The sequence below is a fragment of the Talpa occidentalis genome, unplaced genomic scaffold (assembly GCF_014898055.3).
Source record: "Talpa occidentalis isolate TD23 unplaced genomic scaffold, MPIMG_talOcc4v2.1 talOcc4.8, whole genome shotgun sequence".
NCBI classification, from domain to species: domain Eukaryota; kingdom Metazoa; phylum Chordata; class Mammalia; order Eulipotyphla; family Talpidae; genus Talpa; species Talpa occidentalis.
The window spans coordinates 92494112-92507607 of NW_023605194.1; the positions used below are offsets into that span (position 1 = coordinate 92494112).

Here is a 13496-nt window from a genome sequence, read left to right on the forward strand (position 1 = left end):
TATTAGAAAGCATAATGACCCTTAGATAAGATGAATTAATGCAAGCCTTATGGAAATAGAGGTCTGCCTTATTTATGAGGTCTGGTGTCTGAATCACGTTTGCATTTGTATAGCGGTTATAGTGGTTATGCTATTGTATGTTATATACTAGATTTGACTATCAGGTAAGACATTAATCAAATATTGATTGATGAGAAAACTGAGGCCTGGAAATATTAAATTCTTCTGAAAGGTCACCAAGTCAGAGTCAGAGGCTGGATTAATTATTTATGCATTCACTCCTTCCCATTAATGCCAGGTACTGAGGGTGTAACAGGGACTCAGCCCGGCCGCCCTTCCTCTCCTGGCTTTGTGAATTTATGGGACACAGAGAAACAGGGGTGTGGGGCCTGGGCTCAGGAGACAGGATTCAACCCATTGCATTCTCCTCATTCTGTGTCCTAGCTAGTCCGGGAAATTTCCAAGGATGAGAATGACTACTTTTACATTTTACTAATCACAGTTGAGCAGGATTCTATAAAATTTATTCTATGAAGTAGATGTTATTATGATCCCCATTGTACAAAAAGGGAAACTGAGGCATAGAAAGGTTAAGTAGCCTCCTCCAGACCAACCAGCCTGTGAGTGGTAGATGTCCCAACTCCAGCATTCTGGCTATGATGTTAAGAATGCAGTTTTTAAAACAAATAATTAAATTCCCTGAGATTTAGCTTCTGAATCTGTAAGTTGGAAATGCCTACAGTTTTCAAGGTTTTAAAGAGAAATAGAGCTCTCTATAAACACCTAGCATGTTCACAGCACTTAATAAAGAGAATAATAATCATTCTTTTATGTAGAAGGCAGGATAGAGACTGTATTTTTAAAAAATTAATTCATCTTAAAAATAAGGCATTATTTTTACAAATTAGACACCACAGATATTCTTTGTGAAAGAAAAATGAAAACACATCATGGTATGAACTTTACACTAGTAAAGTTTATTATAATGATAATAAGTTTATTATAATGATAATAAAAATACAAAAATCACTTTGGGAAACCCAGAGTGTACCATATGCTTCATGAGAAATCACACTGTTTAGATCCAGTGTGGTCATTTCCTGGGAGAAGCCGTCCTGAGTCCTCACATGTGTGAGGTATGCCTTGTATGCTCGTGGATGCTTTTTTTTAGAGATTTATTTATTTATGAATATAAGAACTAGGGAAGCTGGAGTGCATGGGGTGAGAGGATTCACCAGAGAGAGTGGGGAGCAGAACAGGCAGATCTACTGAAATACACTGCTGAGGGGAGCAGCGGATGAGTCAGGAGAGGTCTGCTGTGCCATGTGGGTTGCTCCCTGGCTGGCCAGGATTGAACTCCTGCTGCAGTGGCTGGCAATAGCTTGATAGCACTGTCTTTAACCCCTGTGCCATCAGGGAGGCCCTGCTTATGAAGACTTTGGCCCCGTTTTCTGTCTGCCTTGTCTTGAATCAGGCTGACTGTTTGCTTCTTGGTTTTCTCTGCTAAACTGGACAGAACAGTATCTGCCTCGTTCATTACTGCATCTCCAGGACATGGGACAGGCCGGGCGTATGAGTAATAAACGGAGGAAAGAAGCAGACCTCTCCTGGGAGCAAGGAAAGGAGAGAGCAGAGGGGGCCGGTGGATGGCAGGAGCAGGCTGGGAATGAAAAGCACGAGAAGAGAAGGGAAAGGGAGCCATCAGAGAGAAAGTCAGTCAGGTTCCTTCTGTGTACACAGCGATGCTGAGTGGTCCACAGGGTGGGGGTGTGGCAGATGGCAGTTCTCAGGCTGTGGGGCTGGAACAGTTCCAAGATGTGCACAAGGCCAGATGAGGTGACAAGGTGCAGAGCTAGAAAAAGTGCAATGTGGAGAGGAGAGGAGGCACAGTTCACGTGATCGCTAACACCACAGACAGAGGATGCCAGTTCTCTGTCTGATCATGTGACTGTCATATCAACAGTGAACGTGGCTGATGTTACCACAGTGGATTAATATTCTTAGTACTGATACTAATTAAAAGTACTGTGAATACTAACAGCACTATTAGCACTCATTAGTGCAGTAGGTACCCCCAATACAATGCACAGAAAGTGAGATGTTTTTACAGTGCCCACAATCGCTCTGTAGCTTCTGTCGTGATGTTGTCCATGGTTTTCATCCTCTGGGTAGATTTTTAAAGAATTATATTGCCAGTAGCATTTTTATTTGTTTTTTTCTATAACCTATTTAGCTTCTCATCAGTCATCCATTTCCTGTTTCTCTCATTCCCCTAATGTTGGGACTGTGTTGTTGGCCACTAAAAGGAGAAGAACTAAGATGAGAACATATGATGAGTGCAGAGTTGTCCTTGACTGTTCTAACATCACAGCGAGTAAAGCTGAGGCCTAGAGGGCAAGGAATTCTGGGCAGTCCTGGGAAGAACTGATTCATATCTTGTCTGCCTGGTTCCACGGGCCATGCTTTCATCTCCACACATTCTGCTTATTGGACACATTTTCTCACAGCAGCTCTGAAAGGGAGATGGGAGCCTGAATACAAACCCCAGAGCAGCTGTATTCACCTGCTACAGCTGCTGTGGTCTGGGTGGCTCCACCACAGACAGTTAGAAGTCCAGGATCAAGGTGTTGGCAGGTTTGGCCTCTCCTGACGCCTCTCTCCTTGGCTTGTGGAAAACTGCCTTCTCGCTGTGTCCTCATGTGGTCTATGTTCTCTATACCCCCACCCTGAGGTCCCGCCTTCTTCTTGTGGGGACTCTGTCCTGTTGATTTAGGTACCTCATTTAACCTCATTGTCTCTTTATTTAAAAACCCTCTCTCCACATACAGTCACCCTGGGGTGAAGGCTTCAACATGACAATTCTGGGGAACGCAATTCCATCCATATTCAGGGGCCTAAAGTACATGTATTTTCTGCTATAGCACAGACTGAAGGCCCACTTTTCCAGAGAGTCTCTGGTTATGTCAAAGTTGAATATGATGATCTTTAGCATCTCTTTCATGTTCCTGTGATAACAACAAAACTCAGGTGATTTCTGTCTTCAAAGTTCACCTGTCCTCTGGGAATCACAGGGAAGATGGGCAGGAAAGGGTATCTGCTGTGTGAATTCAGCTGGGCAGAAGCTGAGAGAGGAGGTGCTGGAGCCATTTAGGGGGTGTGAACCACTGCAGGCACTGAGTCCGGCCCTGTGCACCTGTGGTGCTCTTCTTGGTCCTCACGTTTGACTTTGTGGCAGGATTACTGGCCGCCACTTCATGTTGAGCAGTTTGTGGGTGTAGTTAGTGAAGCTGCTGCTTTGGTGAGAGTTTGGGTCTCCAAGGTGCTGAAATGTCAATTCATAGCGAGTCGGAGAAACAGAAAATGCAGACTACTAGATGGGAGAAGAGGTGAATACCTTTTAATCTTAATAGTAATATGTGACTATTGAAAGTAATTTAAAACATGCAGTTTGCTAATCCCTGTAATTCCACCATACAGATGGAAACACTTGATATTTGATGCAATTCCTTCTAAGATTTATTCATTTTAACCAAATAGAACTCTAATGTATAATTTAAATCCTTGTTTGCTCTCTTATTCTGACTATATTCTAACTCATTAAGCATATTTCTAAAAACATTTTGAAACATTTTTAATAATAGCATCATATCCCACCTTATGAACACACAATAATGTATATTAATGCATTTTAGCCCTGGAGTGATTCAGAAGTTTCTCATTGATCTCTGTTTTGACTATGTTCTGATGCCTATTTTGTACATGACTCTTAGCTATATTCTAGAAAGGTAACAGTGAACTCAAAGCCATTGAACTTATTTGGAATATTTGATATACATTTTCACATCGTTCTGCAGGAAAGTTCAGTAGCAGGTAATGTTATATTCTTAAACCTTTGGCAATTTTACCAGTGAAAAATAATGCTTTGGTTTCTTTGCATGTAGTTTAATTACTACTTCCATTGTCTATGTTTGTATGATCATCAGCCATTTATATTTTACTTTTGTTTAACTGACCACAGTCTTGAGGAGGAAAAATTTAATAGGGGTGAGAATAATTTTGAAACTTCCTCCAGAGCTGTTACCTATCCTGTATTTCGTGCTGGCAATCATCTGCACCATTTAAAATTCTTTTCCTTTCTATACTATCAAAGACTTCCTAAATAACTTGGCTTTATCCTCTCGTAAATATTCAAAGTGTCAATACTTTTTCCTCACTCCTACTCCATTTATTTGTAGCTTCCTTTTAAGTTTCTACCTAGAACCAACATTCTCCCATAATGTAACAAATGCGTCTCACTGACAAGGTAGATTCAGGTAAAAGTAAATGCATTTTAATTCAGAAGCCACTTAGCATCTAGGTGGTTTGAGGTTTTCCTTCTTTCTCTTAAATATGAAGCATTAAAAGTCAAAGACATCGCTGCACCTTGAGTTAGTACAAAATATATTTAAAAATGCATACAGTTCAAATTTTTTGCCTTGCATAGGCCATAAGCTAGTAATATGGTGGGTCAGTCCTGACACTGAAAAATGAATCCAGTTAGAAAACCTCCCGAAGGCTGTTGATGTTTGCTATAATAAATAGCACACACTTTAAGTCAAACTTTTTCATTCTGTATTCAAAGGTAATGGATTTTTCGTAACCATAGTAACCTTGGTGTATTTCTGGATAAATACATGAGGTATATACATTCTAGTTTTATTTTTGAATATAAACTACCACATTATGTATTACTAATAATATGAAAAATAGGATGTAGGTTAGTATAATGACAGCTTAAACTAGTATGCATTTTTCTTCCGCAAAAAATAAATATTTATCAAAAGTATAGGTTCAATTAATTTTTCCCCCAGTTTTGTGGTATTCTGGTGGTGCCATTTATCTTTTTTTGCAAGATCTCCATTAATCTCTTATTTCTGTCCCAAAACAGATTTTTAAGAATTTTGAGGTAAAAACAATTGTGCTTTAAAGCTTATGATTAAAAACGTTATTGAAAGATTGAAGGACCGCTATCGATATTACCAGCAGAGCTGTTGTAGGCCACTTAAGAGGTTTTAGCAGGGTATGTTCATAAATAGGATGAAAAAAGGATCCATTTTGTGAGACTGCTTAACACACCAGGATTGTTTCAAAGTTCAGGCTCATAGCATCCTGATTGATGATGACTCTCCAGACGGTAGCCAACCACATCATTCTCATTTTAAATGAGCACCCTACCAGAAACCGGCAATCTTCAAGAAGTTTGTGAGATGTTTCAGAGAAGACTAAAAAGTTCTCAGAAACAAGAAAAGCAAGAGGGTAGTCATTGTGAGGAAGAGTCTCCCTCACCACAAGGAAGTTTGTGTGCCTGGTGTTACATGATAAGGAAAGAGCTGTGGTCCTACTTTAACCCAACATAACCGAGATTGCTTGCAATTTCCAGAAATCCAGAGACACACCAGGGGGCGGGCGGGGAGAAGGGAGTAGGAGCAAAACAAGGGGAGCAGGGTGGGAATTTTACAGGGATGATAACCAAGATGAAAATGCATACATTGTACAAAAATGAAAAATGATGGAAAAATATATAAAATTAAAATTTAACAAAAGTGAATATCTGACACCAAACTACAGGCTATAGGACAATTTGAAGAGTATTAGCTAATAAATCTATAATATTTTTATGAGTATATAAGAGTGCTTGGGGTTTCTAACACTATAAAGAATAATATATTTCTATTTGTGAGAGAGGTGAAGGGAAGAGGGGAGAAAGGAGAGACAAAGAGAGAGAGAGAACAAATAAACAGACTTCTGGTAAAGTGAGAAAGACAGTAAGTATATCTTAAACCAACTAAAAGTGCTAAAACTTTTTTTTTTGGTCTTATTTGCCAAGGTCAAAAAGAAACATGTATAAACAGCAAAATAGAAATGTGCATCCTGAACCTTCTGAACACTTAAGTGTTACGATGAGAAATTTATCGTAGAAGAAACTCTATTGCTTATGGCACAATAAAAAGCATTTAAAGGTTAGGTACTTCTAACCAGGCATCATAAGGAATCTTACCAACACTTTTCAAATTTTAGCTCAATTATATTGATTCACACTGATGGTTTGCAAAGTAGTAGTTCCTTTTAACCTTGATATTTTCTTTAATTTTGCATTTCTGAAGCCCATATCTCCACACATATAAATCACTCCATTTATAAAGTAATAATACGGGAGAGAATACTGCTTACAAGCTGGTATTCTAATCCGTTAGACCAAGTGCTAGTAAGACACAGCATGAGAGGGTTTTCAGCCGAGGCAATTATTTCATTTATGCGTCACTGTGCCTTTCTCTTAACAAACCAAATTAAACCTTGTGGTCTTTTTATGTCAGACATGTAGCATTAAATTACAGGAAGTCTAAATATCCTTGCAAGTATAAGGAAAATACCTAAACTGGGAGATAGAAAAGCTAGAGCTCTCAGAGACCAAGTTAGCAAGTTACTAATTCTGACCAAATTTTCCACTTAAGTTTCAACATAGAACCAACATGTTTCCATTATGTAGCAAATGGATCGTCTCTCATCCACTAATACACTTCCACAGTTCACACCTTGTGAAGAAATTAACTTTTTTGATTTATATTTTAGGATCTTTATCCAAATATGACCTGTGATATGTTAACTTAATTGATGGATATTGTTTTCTTAAATGTTAGCAAAGGACTCTATACTAGAAGGGATTTCAGAAGGATAATGAGACTGACATCCAGTTAGAACTGTAGTGTAGTTAAATGCTGAAAATGGTGATGGCATTCATTCTTCCATTGAGAACTTTACAAGTGGAGGCTGCCTGCTTTTTGACCATGTTGATGGCTGCTCTTGCTTTCAATTTATTTTTTAAAATTCTTAATTATCACTTCATTTCCTATATGAAGAGTCCTTAAGTAGCTAACTTGATGAATCTTCCAAATTGAGCACTTCATAAAACTGGCACAAATTGAGTCAGAATATTTTCAGCATCCTGTCAGCACCCCATTTTTGCCCTCTTGTTTCTAGACTTACAGGACTGTTTTTGTACTTTATATGAATAGAATCAAAAAGTACATTTTCTTTTTGTCACTGGCTTATTTGAGGGGATATAGGTTGGAGCATGAATCAGTAGAACAATCTTTGTATTCCCATACCTGTGACCTGAATCTGCTGCAATGACAGTGCCAGTTGTTAAAATCCTACGAGGTAGATGCTAAGACAGTGTCAGTTGTTACAATCCTATCTTCCAGAAAGCCATTGGGATATTTATGAAATGAAATGTCTACCTCTTTCTCCAAGTCCCAATCTGGGAAATATAGAAAGGCTTCATCTATGAAATTAGCACTTTGTGCATGAAATCACTGGTCTGTGTACTCTGGTAACAAACTTCTAGATGCTAAAAAATGAAATATTGCGTAGCTGTCCAGCTTATGATGCTATAGAAGAATATTTAATTACATGGGAAGACATTAAAAAGAACCATTTTAACAGAAGGCATGTAGCACACATATGTGTTTTAGTTAAATTTATGTGTGTACACATGTGGATGTGTGGATGTGTGAATTTTATGTGTAGGGTAAGTAGCCAAGGGTTAACTGTGGTTATCTCTCAGTAATGTGATTCTCAGTAATGTGATTGGGATAAAGGATGGATATTTAATGAATTGAGTGGCTTTTCCCTATGAATATTAATCTTTTAGCTCTCCTTACTCTTTACCTTGGTATTTAGTCAGTCTCATTGCCTCACTTTCTTCTACCCCATATCAAGAATGATTTTCTTCTAACCTCTAGTACTATCTACCTCCATCAAAAGATTAAACCTTTTTGATGATCTTCCTCAATGTCCACATTTTCCTTTGAGTCATAGATTTCATATTATTTCCATTTTTTTTACTTGACTATCCTATCTTTTTTTACTTGAATATCCTATTTTGCAATATTAACTTATCTAAAATGACATAAGTCTTGATATAAGCAATGTAAGTTCATTGCATGCAGTTATCATGTCATTGTTTGTTTTCATTATCTCTGTAGTGTGTATCATAGAAAAAGAGACTTAATGGCATCTTATAAACTCTTATTGAACTAAATTGAAATGAAATGAATTAAATTGAAGAAACAATGAGAATGAGGAAATTAATATTTTAAAGTAAATGACAACAAATCCCGTTGCATAATTCAGAACTAATTAATATGCTAAATGTAGTACACAGTTTTAATGAGGTGGGCTGTTCCAGTAGCTTCTTAGAATATTTCATTTAATTATTGAAAATGTAGCAAAAATTGTTTTTGGTGAAACTACTTGTATTTGTTTATTGGGACTGCCACAACAGCTTATCACAAACTGGGTGGATTACACAAAGAAGTGTATTGTCTCACAGTCCCAGGGGCTAGAAATATCAATCCATGTATGGGCAGGGTTGGTTTGTTCTAAGGGAGGTGAGGAAGAATCTCCCTTAGCTTCTGGGAGTTTTCTGGCATTCCTTGACACGAAATGCATCATCTGATCACTGACTTCATCTTCACATGGCATTCTCCTTGTGTGCTGCCTGAGTCCAAATTTCTCCTTCATATAAGGACACAGGTCCCTTTAGATGAGGGTCCCACCCTAATGACTTTGTCTTAACTAATTACAATAGCAACAGCCCTGTGTTCAAATAAGGTGAGGTTCTGAGGTGTTAGAGCTAGCCTTTCAACGTATTTTCCAGTTAAAAATGGGAGATTTTTATGGACCAGTTTGGGAAATATTTGTTGAGCATCCTCTATATGCAAGGCATTCCATGATATTTCATATAGGATTAAGATAGCTTCCTTGTCCTTTGTATCATTCCCAGTTTCATTGAGTATGTAGAAATATGTGCAACTAAATCTTCCAAAACCAAATTCATTAATATTTTAATTTAAGAGTCCTGATAAGCAATTTTATAATAATATTGCTGTCTGGATTAAAAATTTTCAAAAATACTTACCTTAAACTCTAGTAGATCAGGTTAACTTGTATAAGAAAGTTAAGTTGTATAAAAGTTGAGTTGTATAAAAAAATAAGAAAAAGAAATAAATACAACTAAATATAATGCTGTCTAGTTCTGTAAAAGGTGTGAAAACAAGAAAGAGGTAATCAATCTGGAAGAGAAAATGTCACAGAGGAAGTAGATTTTTGTGGACTCTAGAGTTGTTTCAGAAGTGAGGAAAGGCAAGACTAAAGACTACACAAAATGGTAAATGTGTATTCCATGATATCAAATAGCACACATTGTTTAATTAAATAATTAAAATAGCACCCATGAATTAAATATAACTAAGCAAGTGCTCAAGAAGAGGGAGAGTCAGGGCAGAAAGTAAATTGACAACAGTGCTAACTGGCATGTTGAGAGCTTTATTCTGAGGGAAGTAATAATATAGCATTAGCTAATCAGTGTTATAGAAAATAAATCATCGAAGTATGACATTGCTCCAAAATAGTCATGGCTGAACCCATATAGCTGGCATCTCCATTGATTAAGTGAAATGAAAAGTAGGTTAGAATTTTAAATGCAAGAAGCTAATTGACTTAATACAGATGGTGAAAGGGTGAGTGAAAAGGAGAAAAGCATTATGTTTATTTGTTAACACTCTATTGTATTATATTTCTGTGCATTAGTCCATGTAAAATAAAATCTACTTATTTTAAATCCTTTTAAATGGTGTTTAAATATTTCCTGATGACACAGTCTGCTAAAGTATTTACCCTTGGTGCAGATTTCCATTAACCTTGTTGCAGATACTAAGCCTAACACTGTATATTTTTAGGGGTCTTGATTTTGAAGTAAAGCCCAGTTATAAAACCACATCTGTATAAGCTTTAGAGTCTTTGTCTTTCTATCCGCTTTAGGAAAATACCACAATACCACCATATGAAAATACCACTATCAACAGATCTTACATTCCCAGATTATTAGGATGCCCTTTCTCTGAAAATAAAGGCAGAGAGGGATTAAGACCTCTAAACCTGTAAATGACATAGAGAAGTACCCAGCAGTACACAGGATTGGTGCTAGAGGGGAATTTAGTTGTATTGAAGATACAGGGAAAATGAAAAAGACAGATTAAATTCAAAGTACTCTTGATCTTACAACAGTGAATATTTTTCATTGTTTTTTTAAGAGAATCTACATGAATCCTTCAGCTTCCTTAAGGATAATTTCTCCTCGATATTTTTATAAATAACTTCCAAGTTTTATCTCCGCATCCTAGATAGAAAGAATTTAAGGCCAGGAAAGCTTAGGTTATTTCTCCTCTCAATCTCTCTCCCTCTCCCTCCCTTCCCCTCTCCTTTAGAATCCTCTCCCCTGCCCTCCTTTTGTTTTAGATTACTTCTTTCAGTAAAGGAATGACTCAATGATGAATCGCAAAAGAAAACAAAAATTACACCGAGGTACTTGATAGCTATCTTAAACTGGAAATGCCTTTTATATTATATTTGATTGAAACCATGGCAGAAATTTGAATATTTCAAAAGAAATGCTTATTCTTTATTATTGGTTTTATAAAGTAAATATATTCACTAGTTCTGAGTCAGTTGCAAGTGATGAACATTAGGCTATTTCATCTTTCTTTCTGGAAAAGACTCTATTTTCTACTGTAACACATGAACTTTCTCCAGGAGCTATGGAATACGGTCAGCAGCTACTCTGAATTTATACCCAAATGCCTGGGAAAGCCTAGATTAAAAAAAATACTATAGGATGATGATCCATCTTAGATTTATATGTCCAACTTTGTGGTCAAAGAGGCAAAATCTTGTTACTAAATGAAATGAAAAAAAAAATATATCCCCTGACAAAATCCTTATGAGTTAGAGCACAGACCCAAATTTTTAACTCTTATAACCCTAAAATTTGGCTTACTCATTAAATTTACAAAATATGAGTTTACTGCCAATAAAGCCCCAATAATCTAGATTATTTCTATTTTTTTCTTATTTAAAACAACATTGCTATTCCAACATATTTTTATATAACATGCTGTATGTGTATATGTGCAATTCCTTAAATTTAATTTCCTGAATGTTTTTGTGCATTACTTAAAATGACTTTCTCTTCCTAGTTTTAAAAATTTTAACATTCCTTAAGGATGCTTATCATTTGCATGGAACCTTTACTACAGTTCTTTTTTTCCCAGTTTTTGTCTTTTGTATTTTGTGACTCTATTTCCTTTGTTTTTTAAGTGAAGTCATTTTTACTTGAGCTTGTAGTCAAATCTAGAAATACTTCACAGTTTATTTCTTAGATATAAAAACTTAGATTTCCCTCTCCACCATGAATAGGTAAATATTTTCTGATATTTTTCTTGATAATTTATTGTTCCAAATAGTCTCACATGTACTATCTCCTTCGGAGTCTTTAAATTACTCAGTGATGCATGAAGTCAAACACTTATTTCCATCAAGTAGATTGAGGAAATAGAGATCTTGAAAACTTCTTTAACATTTCTGGAATCATGTAGGTAGGACTGGAACATTAGTTCTCCTCATTTTCTGATTCCCTAGTCACAAATCTTCCAGGTTTATTTAAAGAAAAAGAATGCTGAGAAATTCCATTATATTATTAATATCCCATGATGTCAAAATATTAATACAACATTCATATCTTCATCACATTATCAATGTATTCTTAAAGACAACATGTCAATTAAAATGTCTCTTATTTAAATGTTAGCTTTAGTTTTTAAAAATTAAAGCAAGCCTACTGCTTTTTAATGGGAGCTGTCTAATATTGTGCTGTTGCAAATTGAGGAGATAAATGTGGAAAATCTAGAACTATAGGGTGTAGTTTGGGGAGGACATTTCTTCCAAGTCAGCTGGAATTTTTGTAACAATACGGCTGCATGACTCATCTCATCTTTGACTCAAGTAATTATGGACATGAAAGAATAATATATTTTTTAATCCACTCAAAAACGGAGTTTCCTAGAACCACCATGACAAAATACCATACTGGACAACTTAGATAGCAGGAATTTATTTTCTCACAGTTCTGGAGGCTCACAGTCCACGATCAAGCTGTGGGCAGGTTTGGTTCCTCCAGAGACCCGTCTCCTGGGCTGGCAGGTGACACCTTCCTCCTGTGTCCTGACAGGTCTTTCCCCTGCTGTCGTACGTGTCAACTTTTTTTTTAAGGACACCAATCCCAGTGGATTAGGGTCCACATTAAAGTTGCATTTAACTTAATTATCTGTTTAAGGACACCCTTTTCAAATACAGTTATTTTCTGGTGGCCAAAAATCAGGGGTGAGTTTTGGAGAAGTACAGTTCAGTCCCTATCAGTAGGGGTATCTTGCAATGAATGTACACGCTGGGTAGTTCAACAAATACACAAGCACCTATACATCTATTTTAAACTGTATCTGCCTACTCATCTAGTTATTCATTTATTTGTTCATTTATTCATGGGTTTATTCCTTAGGTGGGCTAGAAACAAAAACATATTAGAACAACATGTTTTAAGAATGCTATTTTGTGGTTCTTTTATTCATTTGCCTGCTCAGTCATGCATTTTTATTGAGCATTCTGAGGAAAGGACAGTCTAAGTGCTGTCATGGCATAGGTAGACATGCGTTGCTGACAGTTGTCCTCTTGTCCATCTTGCGATCATCTAGCAATGCAACTCCGGAGTGACTGGCTGACTTAGTTGTTTTTCTTGCTAGATGGTGAGGATTTTAAGACAGAACTGTTTCTTTCATCTTCTGTCTTGTACTCATGGAAGGGAATACACATGTGTAGTAGGAAAAGATTGTTTTAAGAGAGAAAGGATTTTTCATTTGTGTGAAAATTAGCTATTATATGGAGAATTTGCCAGAATGCCAGACTGGTGTTCAGAGGGATGTGCAGTGACAGAGCAATTTATCTGAGACTGAAAGTCAAACCCAAGACAAATGATATAGTAGAAATGACCTGTGCCATGATGACTGGCAGATATCATGTAAATATCCTGTTATTTTTTTTATTTGTTTAGAGAAAGAAAAAGTTTATTGAGGAGAAAAGGAACAGAAATAAAGTTAAATATCCACTTCTTATTATTGTCTTGTGCATGTCACAGACCAAGGAAAAGCTCACAAGCTCACAATTTTGCAAAAGCCCTGTAAGGGGCCCATATTGTTCATTTCCTTATATTAAAGTATGTACATATATATTAATTAGATATTAAAAATAGATATGTTACAAGATTTCATGTAATCAATCAAAAGATTGGTACATATTTAAAAATTTTAATTCTTGTTTTACTCTCAGTAGGAAACTTCAGGCGAGCATTAGTGAATGTCTTCAGATGTCAGCAAAGGCTCCCTGCTACCTAGACTAACAATTCCATCCCCACATTCTGCACTTCTCAGTTGCATTCAAACTGAGGAGAGTTGAAAAAAAGTTGAAGTTAAAAGAAAAAATAAGTTCTAGTAGAATACAGGAAAGTTTGTCTCCTCTTCCCCAACATTTTAAGGCTGTTTTGCAAAGATGACATTCTTACATTGCTC

At 36.5% G+C, this 13496-nt stretch overlaps 1 protein-coding gene across 1 annotated transcript in view; it reads left to right on the forward strand.

Annotated features, from left to right (window-relative positions):
- USH2A (usherin) overlaps positions 1-13496 on the forward strand; it is a 635462-nt gene that overhangs the window by 292391 nt on the left and 329575 nt on the right.